General features: G+C 42.6%; 1 protein-coding gene across 2 annotated transcripts in view; it reads right to left on the bottom strand.

Annotated features, from left to right (window-relative positions):
• The window catches only part of LOC109909229 (CUE domain-containing protein 1-like), a 47,119-nt gene that overhangs the window by 32,515 nt on the left and 1,158 nt on the right, over positions 1-13,446 (bottom strand). The window lies entirely within an intron of this gene.

The raw sequence follows: 13,446 nt of genomic DNA, 5'->3' as shown, positions 1-13,446 counted from the left end.
TGGCTCCAACTGCCTCCTCCACCCCAGAAGCACAGAGGCTTTTAGCAGCCAGTCAGCAGTGGGACTTGAGAAATATGGAGTTTTAATGGACAAGGAGAAACCAGAACGGCAAATGCCTTTGGTCACACATTCATTTTGAATGAAGTGCAGTTCCTGTGGAGTTTAACCCCCCCATCAGGCCCCAGCTCTTTTTCCCTACTCGTCTGTGGAATACACTGCTTCTCCATAACTTACATACCACATACACACGTTCCAATAACATTTATTGTGATAGGCCAGTTTGTAGACCTAGTCCACTTATCAAGGGTACAATAATAACGTTGTAATATTTCTTCATTTTGATATGCATTGTCAGGTACACCGAATGTGCTCTTTCCATGTCAGACGGACCGGGTGAATTCAGGGGAAAGCTATGATCCCTCATTGATGTCACTTCAATCAGTGTAGATGAAGGGGAGGAGACAGGTTGAAGAAGGATTTTTAAGCCTTGAGACAATTGACACATGGATTGTGTATGTGTGGCATGTAGAGGGTGACCGGGCAAGACAAAGGATGTACTGCAACGCTGCTGGGTTTTTCATGCTCAACAGTTTCCTGTGTATCAAGAATGGTCCACCATCCAAAGGATATCCAGCCAACTTGACACAGCTGTGGGAAGCAATGGAGTCAACATGGGCCAGCATCCCTGTGGAACACTTGACACCTTGTAGAGTCCATGCCCTGTCTAATTGAGGCTGTTCTGAGGGCAAAACGGGGTGCAACTAAATATTAGGAAGGTGTTCCTAAGGTTTTGTACACTCGGTGTACTGCACTATTGGAGCTAGAAACATGAAGCATTTTGCTACACCTGCGATAACATCTGCAAAATGTGTACGCGACCAATAAAAATGTATTTGAACAGCAGCTTTGGATTGGTGAATTGTTCCAACTTCCAGGTCAGAGGTCAAAATCTAAGTGTAAGAAAATAAGGAAAAAGCGCTGCCTGCCTCCCTGAACCAACTACAGTAATCACTTGTGACCCATAAGCATGGTGGGAGTGGGACAGAAAGTAGAGACAACAGAGCACTGAACCAAAGCATAGTGACTACTGTGACAGTGGCAACCCATAATCCTTCCTGTTCAATGACCTGGTTCTGGGGAAGGAGGAGGAAGAGTGTGTGTGAAAGAGAGGAGAGCGAGCAAGAGGGAACGATAGAATGTGAGTGTGTGCATGACTGAGTGAGTGGAGGGCACATCGATGTCAGTGGGAGCGTTACTGGAAATGTCAACCCCCCCTCTCCCATTTGTCCTCCTCCTCTTCCTGTAAGCCTTAAATGTGTGTGCCTGCTGCATTTGTCAGAACACACGTTATAAAACTAATAATGACAACCACGGTTGTAGCAGGCCCTTTCTGGGCCATCTGTCACGCAGGGGAATAGGGAGTTTTTACCTCCTACTACCCCAGGGAGAGAGTTGAACGACTCACTAAGATGATTCATAGATCTAATTTCACACAACCCAGGGAAGAATGCGCTTTAGATGCCCTTCAAAGAAATGGCTTGTTTATTTTTTTACCGGCAAAGCAGAAAGGAGAGTGATAGAACAAAACTTACCAGTCAAAACGTTGGATGTTAATACCATGGTTACAAAGACTAAGTGAAAGATGTCATGAAAAAACAGAGAGATTAAACAAATGTAGGGCTACAGCAAGTAGTGAAAACAGCCCATAGACAGACCATACTAGTCAGTTGGGCCCCGCCCAAATCTTTCATCCTCTTATCCACACAGAACTCTGGGATAGAGGAGAACGTTCCCATGTGGCATCACATGGTCAATGATGAGTACCATCGGGTGATAGAAGAGGAGGAGGGACAACATGGGAGAGGGGGGTTATCCAGATGGGCCTCACTCTGGCCCATCTGCCTGTCTTTCCCAGCATCCCCTGGGAGGGTCAAACAGAGGGTCAGGACTCAGGAGCCATATGCAAATCAGGGGACCCTGTGAAGGGGGAAGGGAGTGGCAGCACCTAGCTGGGGCATGCAGCCGTAAAGGAGAAGATGCAGGTCAGGGGACCCTGTGAAGGGGGAAGGGAGTGGCAGCACCTAGCTGGGGCATGCAGCCGTAAAGGAGAAGATGCAGGTCAGGGGACCCTGTGAAGGGGGAAGGGAGTGGCAGCACCTAGCTGGGGCAGGCAGCCGTAAAGGAGAAGATGCAGGTCAGGGGACCCTGTGAAGGGGGGAGGGAGTGGCAGCACCTAGCTGGGGCATGCAGCCGTAAAGGAGAAGATGCAGGTCAGGGGACCCTGTGAAGGGGGAAGGGAGTGGCAGCACCTAGCTGGGGCAGGCAGCCGTAAAGGAGAAGATGCAGGTCAGGGGACCCTGTGAAGGGGGAAGGGAGTGGCAGCACCTAGCTGGGGCAGGCAGCCGTAAAGGAGAAGATGCAGGTCAGGGGACCCTGTGAAGGGGGAAGAGAGTGGCAGCACCTAACTGGGGCAGGCAGCCGTAAAGGAGAAGATGCAGGTCAGGGGACTCTGTGAAGGGGGAAGGGAGTGGCAGCACCTAGCTGGGGCATGCAGCCGTAAAGGAGAAGATGCAGGTCAGGGGACCCTGTGAAGGGGGAAGGGAGTGACAGCACCTAGCTGGGGCAGGCAGCCGTAAAGGAGAAGATGCAGGTCAGGGGACCCTGTGAAGGGGGAAGGGAGTGGCAGCACCTAGCTGGGGCATGCAGCCGCAAAGGAGAAGATGCAGGTCAGGGGACTCTGTGAAGGGGGAAGGGAGTGACAGCACCTAGCTGGGGCATGCAGCCGTAAAGGAGAAGATGCAGGTCAGGGGACCCTGTGAAGGGGGAAGGGAGTGGCTAGTTCCTCAGACTAAGCTATTTGAAAAATATTTCCAACAGTCTCCCCTTCAATAATCACAAATCATCGATGTGAAAGCGCAATGGAAGTTATTGGCCTAAAGCTGAATTGGCCTATATAGGCTGTGTTCAATAGGCTTATTTCTTTAGCCGCCAATAGATCACCGTGTATCAATGTGTCCATATGGCAGAGGCTGTTTATCAAATCCAATTTTATTTGTCACATGTCACATCGAATACAACAGGAAAATGCTCACTTACAAGCCCTTAACCAACAATGCAGTTAAGAAAAATAAGTGTTACGCAAAAATAGATAAGTAAAAAAATAATTAAATAATAATAATTAACGAGCAGCAGTAAAATAACAGTAGCGAGGCTACATACAGGGGGTACCGGTATGGAGTCAATGTGCGGGGATACAGGTTAGTCAAGGTAATATGTACATGTAGGTCAAGTTAAAATGACTATGCATAGATAATCAGAGAGTAGCAGCAGTGTAAAAGAGGGGTGGGATGGGGGGAGGACAATGCAAATAGTCTAGGTAGCCATTTGATTAGCTGTTCATGAATCTTATGGCATGGGGGTAGAAGCTGTTAAGAAGCCTTTTGGACCTAGACTTGGCGCTCCGGTACCACTTGCCGTGCGGTAGCAGAGAGAACAGTCTATGACAAGGGTGGCTGGAGTCTTAGACAATTTTTAGGCCTTCCTCTGACAGCGCCTGGTATAGAGGTCCTGGGTGGCAGGAAGCTTGGATGTACTGGGCCGTACGTACTACCCTCTGTAGTGCCTTATGGTCGGAGGCCGAGCAGTTGCCATACCAGGCAGTGATGTAGCCAGACAGGATGCTCTCGATGGTGCAGCTGTAGAACCTTTTGAGGAACTGAGGACCCATGCCAAATCTTTTTAGTTTCCTGAGGGGGAATAGGCTTTGTCGTGCCCTCTTCACGACTGTCTTGGTGTGTTTGGACCATGTTAGTTTGTTGGTGATGTGGACACCAAGGAACTGGAAGCTCTCAACCTGCTACACTGCCCTGTCGGTGAGAATGGGGGTGTGCTCGGTCCACCTATTCCTGTAGTCCACAATCACCTCCATTGTCTGGATCACGTTGAGGGAGATGTTATCTTGGCACCACGCGGCCAGGTCTCTGACCTCCTCCCTCAGACCTACCACTATTGTGTCATCGGCAAACCTAATGATGGTGTTGGAGTCATGCCTGGCCATGCAGTCATTTGTGAATACGGAGTATAGGAGGGGACTGAGCAAGTACCCCCGAGGGCCCCCCGTGTTGAGGATCAGAGTGGCAGATGTGTTGTTACCAACCCTTACCACCTGCGGGCAGCCCGTCAGGAAGTCCAGGATCCAGTTGCAGAGAGAGGTGCAATATGGTGTTGAACGCTGATCTGTAGACAAAGAATAGCATTCTCATATACACTACCAATCAAAAGTTTGGGGTCACTTAGAAACATCAAATTGATCAGAAATACAGTGTAGACATTTTTTATGTTGTAGCTGGAAATGGCTGATTTTTAATAGAATATCTACATAGGCCCATTATCAGCAACCATCACTCCTGTGTTCCAACGGCACATTGTGCTAGCTAATCCAAGTTAACCATTTTAAAAGACTAATTGATCATTAGAAAACCCTTTTGTGTTTGTGTTAGCACAGCTGAAAACTATTGTTCTGATTAAAGAAGCAATAAAACTGGCCATCTTTAGAAGAGTTGAGTATCTGGAGCGTCAGCATTTGTGGGTTCGATTACGTGTCAAAATGGCCAGTAACGAAGAACTTTCTTCTGAAACTCGCCAGTCTATTCTTGTTCTGAGAAATGAAGGTTATTCCATGCGAGAAATTGACAAGAAACTGAAGATCTCGTACAACGCTGTGTATGACTCCAGCGCAAACTGGCTCTAACCAGAATAGAAAGAGTGGGAGGCCCCGGTGCACAACTGAGCAAGAGGACAAGCACATGAGTGTCTGGTTTGAGAAACAGACGCCTCACAAGTCCTCAACTGGCAGCTTCATTAAATAGTACCCGATTAGCTAACACAACAGGAGTGATGGTTGCTGAGAATGGGCCTCTGTACGCCTATGTAGATATTCCATTAAAAATCTGCCGTGTCCAGCTACAATAGTCATTTACAACATTAACAACGTCTACACTGTATTGCTGATCAATTTGATGTTTTTGTTTGCTTTTCTTTCAAAAACAAGGACATTTCTAAGTGACCCCAAACTTGAGTGGTAGTGTAGGTGTTCCTTTTGTCCAGGTGGGAGAGGGCAGTGTGGAGTGCAATAAAGATTGCATCATCTGTGGATCTGTTGGGGTGGTATGCAAATTGGAGTGGATCTAGGGTTTCTGGGATAATGGTATTGATGACCAGCCTTTCAAAGTACTTCATGGTTACAGACCTGATTGCTGCGGGTCGGTAGTCATTTAGGCAGGTTACCTTAGTGTTCTTGGGCACAGGGACTATGGTGGTCTGCTTGAAACATGTTGATATTACAGACTCAGACAGGGAGAGGTTGAAAATGTCAGAAGACACTTGCCAGTTGGTTAGCGCATGCTCGGAGTACACATCTTGGTAATCCGTCTGGCCCTGCGTCCTTGTGAATGTTGACCCGTTTAAAGATCTTACTCACATCGGCTACGGAGAGCGTGATCACACAGTCGTCCGGAACAGCTGATGCTCTCATGCATGCTTCAGTGTTGCTTGCCTCAAAGCATGCATAGAAGTAATTTAGCTCATCTGGTTGGCTCAAATCACTGGGCAGCTTGCGTCTGTGCTTCCCTTTGTAATCTGTAATAGTTTGCAAGACCTGCCACATCCAACAAGTGACGGAGCCAGTGTAGTACGATTCAATCGTAGTCCTGTATTGACACTTTGCCTGTTTGATGCTTTGTCTCAGGCAATAGTGGTATTTTTTTATAAGCGTCTGGGTTAGAGTCCTGCTCCTTGAAAGCGTCAGATCTACCCTTTAGCTCAATGGGGATGTTGCCTGTAATCCATGGCTTCTGGTTGGGGTATGTACGTACGGTCACTGTGGGGACGATGTCATCGATGCACTTATTGATGAAGCCAGTGACTAATGTGGTGTACTCCTCAATGCCATCGTAAGAATCCCGGAATATATTCCAGTCTGTGCTAGCAAAACAATCTTGTAGTTTAGCATCTGCGTCATCTGACCACTGTTTTATTGACAGAGTCACTGGTGCTTCCTGCTTTAGTTGTTTGTTTGTAAGCGGGAATCAGGAGGATAGAATTATGGTCAGATTTGCCAAATGGAGGACGAGGGAGAGTTGTGTATGCGTCTCTGTGTGTGGAGTAAAGGTGGTCGAGTTTTTTCCCCCTCTGGTTGCACATTTAACATGCTGGTAGAAATGAGGTAAAACGGATTTAAGTTTCCCTGCATTAAAGTACCCGGCCACTAGGAGCGCCCCCTCTGGATGAGCGTTTTCCTGTTTGCTTATGGCAGTATACAGCTGATTAAGTACGGTCTTAGTGCCAGCATCGGTTTGTGGTGGTATGTAGACTAGAGGTTGACTGATTATGATTTTTCCACGCTGATATATTGGAGGACCAAAAAAAGCCAATACCGATTCAAAATCGGTCAATTTTTATATATATGCAGGTCAGGTCAGGTCATGTCATATACAGTGCCTTGCGAAAGTATTCGGCCCCCTTAAACTTTGCGACCTTTTGTCACATTTCAGGCTTCAAACATAAAGATATAAAACTGTATTTTTTTGTGAAGAATCAACAACAAGTGGGACACAATCATGAAGTGGAACGACATTTATTGGATATTTCTAACTTTTTTTACAAATCAAAAACTGAAAAATTGGGCGTGCAAAATTATTCAGCCCCCTTAAGTTAATACTTTGTAGCGCCACCTTTTGCTGCGATTACAGCTGTAAGTCGCTTGGGGTATGTCTCTATCAGTTTTGCACATCGAGAGACTGACATTTTTTCCCATTCCTCCTTGCAAAACAGCTCGAGCTCAGTGAGGTTGGATGGAGAGCATTTGTGAACAGCAGTTTTCAGTTCTTTCCACAGATTCTCGATTGGATTCAGGTCTGGACTTTGACTTGGCCATTCTAACACCTGGATATGTTTATTTTTGAACCATTCCATTGTAGATTTTGCTTTATGTTTTGGATCATTGTCTTGTTGGAAGACAAATCTCCGTCCCAGTCTCAGGTCTTTTGCAGACTCCATCAGGTTTTCTTCCAGAATGGTCCTGTATTTGGCTCCATCCATCTTCCCATCAATTTTAACCATCTTCCCTGTCCCTGCTGAAGAAAAGGAGGCCCAAACCATGATGCTTCCACCACCATGTTTGACAGTCGGGATGGTGTGTTCAGGGTGATGAGCTGTGTTGCTTTTACGCCAAACATAACGTTTTGCATTGTTGCCAAAAAGTTCAATTTTGGTTTCATCTGACCAGAGCACCTTCTTCCACATGTTTGGTGTGTCTCCCAGGTGGCTTGTGGCAAACTTTAAACGACACTTTTTATGGATATCTTTAAGAAATGGCTTTCTTCTTGCCACTCTTCCATAAAGGCCAGATTTATGCAATATACGACTGATTGTTGTCCTATGGACAGAGTCTCCCACCTCAGCTGTAGATCTCTGCAGTTCATCCAGAGTGATCATGGGCCTCTTGGCTGCATCTCTCATTCTCCTTGTATGAGCTGAAAGTTTAGAGGGACGGCCAGGTCTTGGTAGATTTGCAGTGGTCTGATACTCCTTCCATTTCAATATTATCGCTTGCACAGTGCTCCTTGGGATGTTTAAAGCTTTTTGTATCCAAATCCGGCTTTAAACTTCTTCACAACAGTATCTCGGACCTGCCTGGTGTGTTCCTTGTTCTTCATTATGCTCTCTGCGCTTTTAACGGGTGCATTTATACGGACACTTGATTACACACAGGTGGATTGCATTTATCATCATTAGTCATTTAGGTCAACATTGGATCATTCAGAGATCCTCACTGAACTTCTGGAGAGAGTTTGCTGCACTGAAAGTAAAGGGGCTGAATAATTTTGCACGCCCAATTTTTCCGTTTTTGATTTGTTAAAAAAGTTTGAAATATCCAATAAATGTCGTTCCACTTCATGATTGTGTCCCACTTGTTGTTGATTCTTCACAAAAAAATACAGTTTTATATCTTTATGTTTGAAGCCTGAAATGTGGCAAAAGGTCGCAAAGTTCAAGCGGGCCAAATACTTTCGCAAGGCACTGTATATATATATATATATATATATATATATATATATATATATATATATATATATATATATATTTGTAATAAGGACAATTACAACAATACTGAATGAACACTTATTTTAACTTAATATAATGCATCAATCAAATCAATTTAGCCTTAAATAAATAATGAAACATGTTCAATTTGGTTTAATAAATAATGCAAAAACAAAGTGTTGGAGAATAAAGTAAAGGTGCAATATGTGCCATGTAAAAAAGCTAACGTTTAAGTTCCTTGCTCAGAACATATAAAAGCTGGTGGTTACTTTTAACATGTGTCTTCAATATTCCCAGGTAAGAAGTTTTAGGTTGTTGTTGTTATAGGACTATTTCTCTCTATACCATTTGTATTTTATATACCTTTGACTATTGGATGTTCTAATAGGTACTTTAGTATTGCCAGCCTAATCTCGGGAGTTGATAGACTTGAAGTCCTAAACAGGGCAATGCTTGAAGTACAGCGAAGAGCTGCTGGCAAATGCAGGAAAGTGATGTTTGAATGAATTCTGATGAGCCTACTGCTGCCTACCACCGCTCAGTGAGACTGCTCTATCAAATCATAGACTTAATTATAACATAATAATCACAGAAATACGAGCCTTAGGTCATTAATATGGTCAAATCCAGAAACTATCATTTCGAAAACAAAATGTTTATTTTTTCAGTGAAATACGGAACCGTTCTGTATTTTATCTAACGGGTGGCCTCCCTAAGTCTAAATATTGCTGTTAACATTGAAGGTTGTGCAATGTATGTCATAATTATGTACAATTCTGGCAAATTAAATACGGTCTTTGTTATGAAGAAATGGTCCTCACACAGTTCGCAACGAGCCAGGCGGCCCAAACTGTTGCATACACCCTGACTCTGCTTGCACAGAATGCAAGAGAAGTGACATAATTTCCCTAATTAAAATAAATTCATGTTAGCAGGCAATATTAACTAAATATGCAGGTTTAAAAATATATACTTGTGTATTGATTTAAGAAAGGTATTGATGTTTATGGTTAGGTACACATTGTTGCAACGACAGTGCTTTTTTCGCAAATGCGCTTGTTAAATCACCCGTTTGGCGAAGTAGGCTGTGATTCAATGATAAATTAACAGGCACTGCATCGATTATATGCAAAGCAGGACAAGCTAGATAAACTAGTAATATCATCAACCATGCGTAGTTAACCAGTGATTATGTTAATATTGATAGTTTTTTTACAAGATGCGTTTAATGCTAGCACCTTACCTTGGCTCCTTGCTGCACTCGCATAACAGGTTGTCAGCCTGCCACGCAGTCTCCTTGTGGAGTGCAATGTAATCGGCCATAATCGGTGTCCAAAAATGCAGATTACCGATTGTTATGAAAACTTGACATCAGCCCGAATTAAATCAGCCATTCTGATTAATCAGTCGACCGCTAATGTAGACAGCTACGAAAAATACAGTTGAAAACTCTCTTGGTAAAATAGTATGTTCTACAGCTTATCATGAGATACTCTACCTCAGGCGAGAAAAACCTTGAGAAGACCTTAGATTTCGTGCACAAGCTTTTGTTTACAAATATACACAGACCGCCACCCCTGGTCTTACCAGAGGCAGCTGTTCTATCTTGCCAATGCAGCATAAACCCAACCAGCTGTATGTTATCCGTGTCATCGTTCAGCCACGACACGGTGAAACATATGATATTCCAGTTAATGTCCCGTTGGTAGGATTTTCGTGATTGCAGCTCGTCTATTTTGTTATCCAATGATTAGCCAACGTACAATCAGACTGATGGTAGAGGCAGATTACCCATTCACCGTCGGATCCTTACAAGGCACCCCGTACCTACGTCCCTGATATCTCCGTCTCTTTCTGATGCAAATGACATGGGGGGGGTTACGTTGCATCGGGCCTTGTCGGATGTCTGAAGTAAATAATTTGCGTCCGACTCGTTAAAGAAAAAAAATATTGGTCCAGTGCGAGGTGTCCTGATATCCAGAAGCTATTTTTGGTTATAAGAGAGTGGCAGCAACATTATGTACAAAATAAAAACAAAAGTTACAAATAATGCAAAAAAAACACAATAGCACAATTGTTTAGGAGTCCGTAAACGGCAGCCATCTCCTCCGGCGCCATTCTTTCTATTTTTTGATCTCGCATTAGTTGGAATTATAACTTTTAGATTTTTATCATTGTAATTCCGATTTTTATGATTAACCACATGACAACGATTTTGAGAAAGAAATGTTATTCATATTTAACTGTTCCATGAAATTGCGCATATGAAAATCCTAACTGGCATGCAGAATGGTAAAAATAGTCATCTTCCAACTCACGTGCCGCCTATGAAGTCTTTCTAAAATAATTGCCTCCACGTTTCCATGGTGAGATTTTGCCTATAGGCTCCTTTGAAGCAAGGTAAGATATACCTCATCATATGAAATAAAAAAAATAAAAAATGTTTTCTAAATGTATACTGCCTCCAGCTCACATTGTAAGTGGTGGGTGACGCGCTGATAGCCTGTTGCCTGCAGTAGAATGAATAGGAGGCACGCTTCAATTACCAGTTGAGAAATATTTTTTTGTGCTATTTTTAATTCTGCACCAAAACTGTTAACACATGATTGCATTTAGAATTGTTGTGCAGTGATTGGGCTTGTAAAAGCATGTTTTGGTCCAGCAGCAACCAGCTGAGAAGCTGCAGGAGAAATCCCGCTCAAAATAGGCTCTGTATGCTGTGCGTGTGTAATAGTTGTTGAATAAATAAGATACATGATGAATAACAAAAATAGACATGCTAATAAGCATGACGGCCAAATGTATATACATAATGAATAAAAAGCATCAATGAATAAAAAGCTTTATTTTGCGCCAGATTTTTTTTTGTCTGGTCATTCTGTCCGGAAACAGTTTTATTTATGGGGGGGCAAAAGTCTGCAATTGCCGGCTAACAGAAACACTGCTACACAGGTAACACTTTGCGTAAAGTAGGCCTATTACAGAACATAGTCTAATTTGACATTGTGGATCCATCGACCAACCACACGATTGGCTTCAATGTATTGCTAACTTGCACTTTTCAAAAGATGTGGGAAAATGATAACCAAAACAAGAAGTTACTTTGGCATGCTCTGAGTCATAATGAGAGGAGAGAGAGAGAGAGAGAGAGAGGCCAACTGCATTGCAAACCTTCAGAATACCATCTCTGTGATCTCTCAAACCACGGGCAGCAGTCAAAAACATTAATCGATTAATCGTAATGGCCGATTAATTAGGGCCGATTTCAAGTTTTCATAATAAATCGGTAATCGGTGTTTTTGGACACAGACTTGCCGATATGTTTCTTTTTTTATTGATTTTTTACACACCTTTATTTAACCTTTATTTAAGTCAGTTAAGCCAACGTACAATAAGAACACATTCTTATTTTCGATGACGGCCTAGGAACTACCCGTTACGAGAGAGAGGGCAGCAAGAAGCCAAAGTAAGTTGCTAGCTAGCATTAAACTTATCTGATAAAAATTTTAAAAAATCTTAACATAATCACTAGTTAAACTAGTAATATCATCAACCATGTGTAGTTATCTAGCGTGTCCTGCATTGCATATAATCGATGCGGTGCCTGTTAATTTCTCATTGAATCACAGCCTACTTTGACAAACGGGTGATGATTTAACAAGCGCATTTGCGAAAAAAGCGCTGTCGTTGCACCAATGTACCGAACCATAAACATCAATGCCTTTCTTTAAAATCAATACACAAGTATATATTTTAAAACCTGCATATTTAGTTAATATTGCCTGCTAACATTAATTTCTTATAACTAGGCAAATTGTGTCACTTCTCTTGCATTCCGTGCAAGCAGTCAGTATATGCAGCAGTTTGGGCCGCCTGGCTCATTGCGAACTGTGTGAAACCCATTTATTCCTAACAAAGGCCGTAATTAATTTGCCAGAATTGTACATACTTATGATATAACATTGAAGGTTGTAAATGTAACAGCAATATTTAGACTTAGGGATGCCACCCGTTCGATAAAATACAGAACGTTCCGTATTTCACTGAAAGAATAAACATTTTGTTTTCGAAATGATAGTTTCCGGATTGGACCATTTTAATGACCAAAGGCTCGTATTTCTGTGTGTTATTATGTTATAATTAAGTATATGATTTGATAGAGCAGTCTGACTGAGCGGTGGTAGGCACCAGCAGGCTCGTAAGCATTCATTCAAACAGCACTTTTGTACGTTTGTACGTTTGCCAGCATCTCTTCATTGCACTGTTTATGACTTCAAGCCCATCAACTCCCGAGATTAGGCTGGTGTAACCGATGTGAAATGGCTAGCTAGTTAGCGGGGTGCGCGCTAATAGCGTTTCAAACGTCACTCGCTCTGAGACTTTGAGTAGTTGTTCCCCTTGCTCTGCATGGGTAACGCTGCTTCGAGGGTGGCTGTTATCGATGTGTTCCTGGTTCGAGCCCAGGTAGGAGCGAGGAGAGGGACGGAAGCTATACTGTTACACTGGCAAGCCTAAGAACATCCAATAGTCAAAGGTATATGAAATAGAAATCGTATAGAGAGAAATAGTCCTATAATTCCTATAATAACTACAACCTAAAACTTCTTACCTGGGAATATTGAAGACTCATGTTAAAAAGGTACCATTAGCTTTTATATGTTCTCATGTTCTGAGCAAGGAACTTAAACATTAGCTGTTTTACATGGCACTCCAACACTTTGTTTTAGCATTATTTAAACCAAATTGAACATTTTTCATTATTTATTTGAGGCTAAATTGATTTTTATTGATGCATTATATTAAGTTAAAATAAGTGTTCATTCAATATTGTTGTAATTGTCTTTTTTTAAATTGGACGATTATTCAGTATCGGCTTTTTTTGGTCCTCCAATAATCGGTATTGAAAAATCATAATCGGTCGACCTCTACTTTGGACATATCAGAGCAGTCTGTGTTACATGAAAATGTTATCATCCTTGACACAGACATGCTTGAACATCTTATGAACACAATCAATAATGTTGTACTGTTTAGAAGTAACTGGCACAGTTTAGGAAAGACAGACAGAACACATTTTGGACACATGATAAATATCCACTATTCTTTCATAATAATAGGTATACTAGCCTTAGGTATACTTGCCAACAAAGCTTATTGTGAAAGCTTTGTTGGCACATGGGAACTTTAATAATATACTGTGCGAGATAATGTAAGGATCTGCATCTTATTGATGGTAAATAAATATTTACAGTGTGGCTTTATTAACGGTGAACCATCACTCCATTGCTCTGGCAGCTGTCTTTGTTCGTGTCACTGACTAAAAATCAGGCATGTGTTGCTTGA

This window comes from Oncorhynchus kisutch, linkage group LG18 (assembly GCF_002021735.2).
Source record: "Oncorhynchus kisutch isolate 150728-3 linkage group LG18, Okis_V2, whole genome shotgun sequence".
NCBI lineage: Eukaryota > Metazoa > Chordata > Actinopteri > Salmoniformes > Salmonidae > Oncorhynchus > Oncorhynchus kisutch.
This window is presented reverse-complemented; position numbering and strand designations above follow the sequence as displayed.